Raw genomic sequence first — 6,171 nt, 5'->3', positions numbered from 1 at the left:
GTTATTATGACTATATAAATTTGTCATAATTAGTTATTTTTTAAAAAAAATATTGTGACTAAATAAATTTAACATAATTTCTTATTTTGATTAAATTTAATATGTTGTTATGAATAAATAAATTTGTTACAATTAGTTACTATGAAAAATATTATTTTTATAATTTTTATATTAAGAAATTAATATTTTTTATAAATCTTATAATAATAAAACTAATATGGAGGAAATGTTTATGACAATATATTTGTCACTATAATTAAAATATATCTAAAAACATTATTTTCACTAAAAACTTGAATCTCATTATTTTTTGTGACAACCTTTTTTAGTAACAATAATTATAGCATATAGTAACAAAATATGTCACTATATGATTTTGTTTTTACATCAAAAATTGGAAATAATCATTTGTGGCTATACATTTTGTATATATAATTAAAATATATTACAAATAAAATTTATCACAACATATTTAAATCTCATTATTTGTTGTGACAATTTTTTCTGTCATATTTACTAAAACTTTTTAGTTACAAAACTTGTCACTATAAGAGTTTAATTTGGTGCCAAAATATGGAGGGAAATATTTGTGACAAAAATTGGTAACAAAGTTTGTTTTGTCACCATATATTACACATGTTTACTAATTGTGATAAATTATTATGATGATTTTAGTTTTGTCAAAATTGTATATCTTTTTTTAGTTTAATGTGATGATTATTTATTTTGTCACAAAAAAGTTATTAATAGTGACAATAATAATTTTGACAAAATTAGATTTGTTACAATAGTACAAATTTCTTGTAGTGATGTCACACACTCATTTTTTTTTAATTTTATTAATTTATTGGGATTTTAAGGGACCAAATTAAAAGATTCTAGAAACTTTAGGCCAGTATTTGAATTTCTAAAAAGTTCATAGACCCAAGCCTGCATTTGCCCCTCCTTTTGGTTATATATGTTGAGAAAGATATTTTTTAGCATCAACAGGAAAAAAATAGTTCAATAATTTCAAAATATGAGAAAGCTTCAAAGACAATTGTAAGAAAAAGATGAATTGTTGAACTTATATCTTTTTTTAATTATTGTTTTAATAGCTTTGTAATAGTCTTACGTTAGTTTAGCTAAATTTTGCATTAATTTATCGAGTATTAATGTTATGTATTAATTTATTTAATTTTATTTAGATATTGTAATTAAAAATTATGATACTATAATTTGAAATTTCTAACTCTATCCCGACTATCATCACAATCATACTGACATCTCAAATCAGATGAGAGATGAAACTTGATTTTAACCAAAATTTTATTGTGAAATAAAAAAAATAAATTAATAATATAAATAAAGTGATGAGAATAAAGAGGTAAATTTGTATTATTTTTTAATGCAAAGAATGTACAATACTTTCTCCAAATTTTATATTTATATACATACAAATAAATATTATCAAATAAAATTTTAACTATAAAATATGTCAAGTACTATTATTGAAGTACATCAAAGAATTCTAATCATAATAAACATCTATGAATAGTAATTATTCATAATAATTAATATTATTATAAAAATATCAATATACTATAAAATATAATTTACATCTTTTTTTAAAAATATTATCCATACATTTATCCCTATTTACTAAAAAATATTATATATATTTAAAAAATTAATATTATAATCTAAATTTTATTATAATTATGACAACAAATTATGTCATAAATTAGTGAGCTACCTTAATGTTTGCAACCTACTGTATGTATAAATGTAAACCTGCGGAAGGACAGAAACAAAAGATTTCCATTTATTAATTAGGGTAAACTACTATAAATACCATCATACTCGTTTATGCCACCAACATTTTATTTTTGTCAATTTTAACATTAACGTTCAGAAAAAAATCAAAGAATTATTATGAAGAATTGGTCTGTAATTATATTGGTGATGATTCGACATTTGAGAAACAAAAAATAAATATAGAAAAAATTATTGTTATTCTTTGAGTTTTTAGGTTCGAGTATAAAAAATGTCAAGAGTGTAAGCGTTTAATATTAAATGATTAAGAGTTATCTTTAAATAAATATTTTCTTGTACTAACTTATATATATATATATTACTCTTTTAAATATCCACACCATAAGAAGTGTTGAAAAAAATATTATCTATCGCATAACTTATTTATGTTTTTTTTTCTTCCTGAAATATTTATCTTAATCCCTTACGTTCACTGTCCTCTCCTCACTCGTTGCAAATTGAAAAAATCCTTTCACACTAATCAGGGGGCGTTAATTTCCTCCCTTCCAGGCGGCTGTTTCCATCCCTCCCTTGGATGTAGCCATCCTCTCAGGTTGGATTGCTGGGAAATCCCTCTACCATTGATGTGACATTTTAAATTTATAAAATTAGAGATTTAAATTTTAGATATTCAAGAGTTTAGAATAACAATGAAAATATGATAATTGATAGATTAATGGATGTTTAAAAAGGGTTTAAAGGTTTTTAATTTTGAAAAATAGATTAAAAACAATTATATTTTTTAAAAATATATAAATACAACACGTGTTATATTATAATTTTTTATTAATGATATAATATATTTTAAAAATATTAAGCATCTATTATAAATAAAAATATCTTTAAATATTTAAAATTCATTTCCATGTAATTTAATCCCTTATTTGAAGCCTTAAATCTATGAAACAATCATCGAGTACTTATTTGTTTTCAACGCCGCCCAGCCCTTTATTTTTCCCACAAAAGGTAGTTAGCTGCTGACCTTTTCCCTACAGCTTCCATTCTTTTCCCTCTCTTTTTCTAAAAAGCTTTTGGCTTCTATTGTTTTTCTTTCATCTTCTTCTTTCCTTTTCTCCATTTCTTTACTTATTTTTGGATATACAGCCATGAAGCAGAGTTCAAAGCACCAGCCCGAGGTATTTTCATTTCTTTATCTGAGCCTTTTTATTTTTTCAATTACGGGATATCTAAGAGAGGACTTGCAGTGAAGTTGGGCTGAAATCTGCTGTTTTGGTTGCTTCTGCATACAGCACTTTTGGCCTCGTGTTTTCATGCGGAAATTGCTCAACATCGCTCCCAGAGATTCCGATTACAGCGCTGATACTGAGGATGAAGACGACATTAGCTCTGGATCCGAAGGTAATTTTCTTAATTTTCCTTTAAACATCGGAATTTCCGCTACTTAAATTAAAAGGAAATTTGAGATTTGGGGCGCTTTTTATGTCTTGTTGAGTTGTTTTTAATGATTAGTTTTTTTTGGTTATGGGAGTACCCCGTTTTCGAGGGTGTGAGACTAAATATGAATTATGTTTTTGCAGAATACTTTGAATGTGGCCATGGCAGAGAATCAAGGTTTAGAGACAGCAAAGAGGAGGAGCCTCAGCTTGATCTAAATAGTAATGAATTACACCCATGTTAAACTACTCATTTTTCACTTCATCGTGGCAACATTTTAAGCAACAATTTATTGTGAAAGGAAAATCTTTTACTATATCTTTGGACTAAAATATTCAACTATTCAAATTGATGAAGAAAATTTCAAACAATGTCAAAGCTAATCTAAATTTAACGCTATCTTCACTATACTTTAGGTTTCACACCTCTTTGGTTCCACAACATTCATCAATAAGCTATTTGAATGATAATTCTATTGTTCGTAAAATAATTGATACATATACAACCAATTCAGTAAGTAATGTTCAACTATTTGTTAAGTATCACAAGCAAGAGACAACTCCTTCCACTTCAAATATTAAACCAAAAAAATCATATGGTAATATAGAAGCTGAACTTGATGCACTAGAACTATTTGTACATAGGAGAGAACAAGAAAAACAACAAAATATTGAAAACTTAACTTCTGATGAGTTAACTAACATGAAGATAAAGATGATGTTGCATTGGATGTGAAAGTTTTGTTAGGAAATAAATCGAGTACAAGTAATTTCCCTATAACCAGATTAGTGAGAATGTGAAATAAAAGCGGAAAAATAATACCCGAAATTGATAACGGAGTTCAGCCAATTTTGCTTACGTCTCCGGACTGCTGCAAATCTTTTACTAAGAGAGAAATTTTACAGGTGTTTACAAAACACTCACTACTCACAAGAAAGCTCTCTAGTATTGGGAGAAAGAAATGATTTTTGGGATGATTTTGAAGCTAAATGAGCTAGGGTATTTATAGTTGAAACTTAGGGACTAATTATATAAATACCCTAAAGTGCAAAGGACTAAAAAATGCACTTTCCCATTTTTTTTCAAGGCAGTCGGCTGCTAATGAATTAGCAGCCCATGTGCCTTTATAATTTTCAACAATCTCCTACTTGAAGAATGATTTTAATCTGTCTTCACACCTCGATCGATGCAGCAGCATTTCTGGTCTTGTTATTCTAGCATGCCAACTGAAGCTGAACACAACTTCAGTTTGTCCGTGGTCACCGTCTTTGTCAACATATCTGCCGGATTTTGAGCTCCATTGATCTTTTCAAGTTTCAAAATCCCATCTTCCAGAAGGGACCGGATAAAATGATATCTCAATTGTATGTGCTTCGTCCTGGAATGAAAAGACGGATTCTTTGCTAGATGAATAGCACTTTGACAGTCGCAGTACAAAACATTGTTTTCTTGTTTCTTGCCTAACTCTTCCAAGAAATTTTGGAGCCACACCATCTCCTTGATGGCTTCCGTAACAGCGACATATTCTGCTTCAGTTGTGGAGAGAGCAACTATCTTCTGTAGTTGAGAAACCCAACTCACTGCAGTTCCTCCTAGAGTATAGACATACCCTGTAGTGCTCCTTCTGATGTCAACATTTCCGGCTAAGTCAGCATCTACATAGCCTGTCAGTATTGTATCTCCACCTTTGAAACAAAGTGCTTTGTCTGTGGTACCCCGCAGATATCTGAAGATCCATTTGACTGCTTCCCAGTGTACCTTGCCCGGATTATTCATGTACCTGCTAACAACTCCCACTGCATGAGCAATATCTGGTCTGGTACAAACCATGGCATACATCAGACTTCCAATTGCTGAGGCATACGACACCTTCACCATGTGTGCACGTTCTTCCTCCGTCTTTGGTGATTGGTCTTTGGAGAGTCTGAAATGAACACCTAAAGGTGTACTTACTGGTTTAGCATCTTGCATGTTGAACCTGGAGAGTACTTTGTTAATGTACTCAGCCTGTGATAACATCAAAGTCCCCGACTTTGTGTCTCTCTTGATCCTCATCCCAAGAATCTGTTTTGCAGCACCCAGATCCTTCATAGAAAACTGCTTCGACAATTTTTGCTTCAAGTTTATAATCTCTTGCATGTCTGAACCTGCAACGAGCATGTCATCAACGTACAACAATAAAATAATGAAGCTATTGTCGAACCTCTTGATGTAGCAACAATGATCTGCTTGGCATCTGGTAAAACCACTGCTACCCATGAAGCTATCGAACTTCTTGTACCACTGTCTGGGAGCTTGTTTTAAACCATACAAGCTCTTCTTCAACCTGCATACCAGGTTTTTCTTGCCTGCCTCTATGAAACCTTCTGGCTGCCTCATATAGATTTCTTCCTCCAAATCACCATGAAGGAAAGTTGTCTTTACATCTAACTGCTCAAGATGTAAATTTTCTACAGCTACAATTTTCAACACCAGTCTGATTGTAGTCAGTTTCACGACTGGAGAGAAAATTTCATTGTAGTCAATACCTTCTTTTTGCTGAAAACCTTTGACTACCAATCTTGCTTTGTAGCGTTTGCTCCCATCGTGCTCTTCTTTGATCCTGTAAATCCACTTGTTATGGAGCGCTCTCTTGCCTGGTGGTAATTCAGATAATTCCCACGTCTGATTTGACATAAGCGAGTCCATCTCATCTTTCATGGAAGACTCCCACTTGATTGAATCATCCACCTGCATCGCTTCATCATAGCACTCTGGTTCACCATTGTCAGTCAGCAACAAGTAGTGCAAAGAAGGCGAATACCGTTGGGTTGGTTTAGGAATTCTGGAGGAGCGTCTCAGTTCTGGTGTGCCTAGTTCTTCCTCTTGAACTGCTTCAGGACTGATCTGAACATCATTTCCAGAAATCTCCTCGAACTCAGCAAATTCCTTTGTTTCAGCTTTGGTATTACTTGATTCTGCAGTTGACCTATCTTTGTACAT

The 6,171-nt window shown here is 31.1% G+C and overlaps 1 long non-coding RNA gene across 1 annotated transcript; it reads left to right on the top strand.

Moving 5' to 3' along the window:
• Positions 1 to 2,818: 2,818 nt before the first annotated feature.
• On the top strand, positions 2,819 to 3,419 carry LOC120146400. Its single transcript, XR_005518217.1, has 3 exons — positions 2,819 to 2,930; positions 3,045 to 3,153; positions 3,333 to 3,419. It is a non-coding gene; the product is annotated as an uncharacterized LOC120146400 (long non-coding RNA).
• Positions 3,420 to 6,171: the final 2,752 nt, after the last annotated feature.

The sequence above is a fragment of the Hibiscus syriacus genome, unplaced genomic scaffold (genome assembly GCF_006381635.1).
Source record: "Hibiscus syriacus cultivar Baekdansim isolate YM2019G1 unplaced genomic scaffold, ASM638163v2 tig00002511_pilon, whole genome shotgun sequence".
Taxonomy (NCBI): Eukaryota; Viridiplantae; Streptophyta; class Magnoliopsida; order Malvales; family Malvaceae; genus Hibiscus; species Hibiscus syriacus.
Note: the sequence above shows the minus strand (reverse complement) of the source record. Positions and strands in the feature narration are given on the sequence as shown.